This window comes from Myotis lucifugus, unplaced genomic scaffold (genome assembly GCF_000147115.1).
Source record: "Myotis lucifugus unplaced genomic scaffold, Myoluc2.0 scaffold_59, whole genome shotgun sequence".
Classification (NCBI taxonomy): domain Eukaryota; kingdom Metazoa; phylum Chordata; class Mammalia; order Chiroptera; family Vespertilionidae; genus Myotis; species Myotis lucifugus.
Window position 1 is genome coordinate 1,848,151 of NW_005871107.1, and position 1,196 is coordinate 1,849,346.

A 1,196-nucleotide genomic window follows, 5' to 3' on the forward strand; every position below is an offset into this window, starting at 1 on the left:
AGATGTACCATTGGGCTAGGTTGGGGGGGGGGGGGGGGGTATGACTTTATTTGAGTCAAACTGAAGATATATACCAGGGAGTAGGATTTCAAATGCCCCTGGGCTAGGTTTTAAAACCTGAAAAGGAGTTTATCAGACTAGGAGAAAAGTGAGCAAACATCATTCCATCAAAGAAACAGCATGTATAAAGGCATAGAGCATGAGGTACCATGTTCAGTATTGCTTAAGCATTCAGTGTGTGAGTGAAAGGAATTAGCCAATTAAGAGACTAGGTCATGAATGGGTCTATATTCCCCACTAAGAAACTTGGACTTCATCCTATAGGTGATGAGAACCAGTGAAGTGATCTAAGTAAGGAAGCGATATAATAAGACTTGCCTTTTACAATGGTTGGAGATGAGGAGAACTTGAAACAGGGATTTATTTAAGGTAAGCTGCTGTTACTATAGTCAAGGCAAGGGATGATAAAAGCTAATATGAGGCTGTCAACATGAAAGGAGAAGAAATTTATGAGGTTTTAATAAAGATTAATTTTCAAGACATAGTATCTCAGTGTGGAGGGGAGGGATAGGCAATGCTGAAATCCATAAAGCAAGCCATCAGAAGAGCAGGTGGGAAACTGGCAGAAACTGACACTGACAGTCCATAGGCTGTCATTTTTCCCACCTCAGGGAACCTCAATTATGCTTTTAAGGGCCTTTCAATTGATTGGATCAGAGTCATCCAGATTATCTAAAATAGTCTCCTTTATTTAATCAACTGATTGTAGATGGTAATCACATCTACAAAATACCTTCACAGAAAACCTAGTTAGTGTTTGATTGAATAATTAAGTATTCTATCCCAGCCATGTTGATGCATAAAAAATGATGGTTACAGATCCTTTTTTACTGTTCTGAATTAAGAGATGTGGAGAGTGACAAGGTCACTAAATCAGATAGGAAGTACATGAGGAAGAGCAGATTGGAAGTGAGGAATGACAGAGAAATCTACAGTGTTTTAGACTCTAAGATGCACTTTTTTCTTTTTTACATTTTAAGTTAGGATGCATCTTATAATTGATGACATCTTCCCACTATAATTGACTTTTTTTTGTACATTTATTTTTTTAATTTTTTTAAATTAAATCTTTATTGTTCAGATTATTACATTGGTTCCTCTTTTTTCCCACCATAACTCCCCTCCACCCAGTTCCC